Below are 1,638 nucleotides of genomic sequence, written 5' to 3'. Positions count from 1 at the left end.
AGAGCTGGATGCAGCTGCACGTCAAAAAGCTTATCCACCATGATCAAGTGAGCTGTCCCTGCGATGCAAGGCTGGTTCAACATACACCCAAAATCGTAGCGTAATCCAGCATATAAACAGAACCAAGACAAAAACCACATGATTGTCTCAGCCGTGCAGAAAGGCCTTTTGGCAGAATTCAACAGCCCTTCATGCTAAGCAGCTCAGTTCGGGTGATTGGTGCCTCCAAAATCATAAGAGCTGTTATGACAAACCCACGGCAATATCGCGTACTGAATGGGCCAAAACTGGAAAATTCCTTTGAAAACTGGCACAAGACAGGGATGCCTTCTCTTACCACTCCTATTCAATATAGTGTTGGAAGTTCTGGCTAGGGCAATCGAGCAGAAAGAAATGAAGAGGTATTCAGTTAGGAAAAGAAAAGAGAATCAAATTGTCCCTGTTTGAAGGCGACATGATTGTATATTTAGAAAACCCCCATTGTCTCAGCCCACAAAATCTCCTTAAACTGATAAGCAACTTCAGCAAAGTCTCAGGATACATTAAAATTAGTAATGCAAAAATCACAAGCGATGCTTATATACCAGTAACAGACAGCCGTCTTGAATGAACTTCCATTTCACAATTGCTTCAAGAGAATCAAATACCTAGGAATCCACTTGCAAGGGATGTAAGTACCTCTTCAAGAGGAACTACAAACCACTGTTCAGTGGGAAAATAAACGAGACCTACAAACAAATGGAAGAACATACCATGCTCAGGGATAGGAAGAATCAATATCGTGAAAATGGCCATACTGCCCAAGGTTATTTATAGATTCAATGCCATCCTCATCAAGTTACCAATGAGTTTCTTCACAGGATTGGAAAAAACCACTTCAAGCTTCATATGGAACCAAAAGAGAGCCCGTATTGCCAAGACAATCCGAAGTCAAAGAACAAAGCTGGAGGCATCACGCTACCTGACTTCAAACTATACTACAGGGCTACAGTAACCAAAACAGCATGGTACTGGTACCAAAACAGAGATATAGACCAATGGAACAGAACCGAGTCCTCAGAAATAATACCACACATCTACAGTCATCTGATCTTTGATAAACCTGGGAAAAACAAGAAATGGGGAAAGGATTCCCTATTTAATAAATGGTGCTGGGAAAATTGGCTAACCATAAGTAGAAAGCTGAAACTGGATCCTTTCCTTACTCCTGATACGAAAATTAATTCAAGATGGATTAGAGACTGAAATGTTAGACCTAATACCATAAAAACCCTAGAAGAAAACCCTGGTAATACCATTCAGGATATAGGCATGGGCAAGGACTTCATGTCTAAAACACCAAAAGCAATGGCAGCAAAAGCCAAAATTGACAAATAGGATCTCATTAAACTAAAGAGCTTCTGCACAGCAAAAGAAACTACTATCAGAGTGAACAGGCATCCTACAGAATGGGAGAAAATTTTTGCAATCTACTCACCTGACAAAGACCAATATCCAGAACCTACAAAGAACTCAAACAAATAATGGCGATCATTAAAAAGTCAGGAAACAGCAGGTGCTGGAGAGGATGTGGAGAAATAGGAACACTTTTACACTATTGGTGGGATTGTAAACTAGTTCAACCATTATGGAAAACAG

Source organism: Papio anubis, unplaced genomic scaffold, assembly GCF_008728515.1.
Source record: "Papio anubis isolate 15944 unplaced genomic scaffold, Panubis1.0 scaffold1528, whole genome shotgun sequence".
Lineage (NCBI taxonomy): Eukaryota > Metazoa > Chordata > Mammalia > Primates > Cercopithecidae > Papio > Papio anubis.
Note: the sequence above shows the minus strand (reverse complement) of the source record.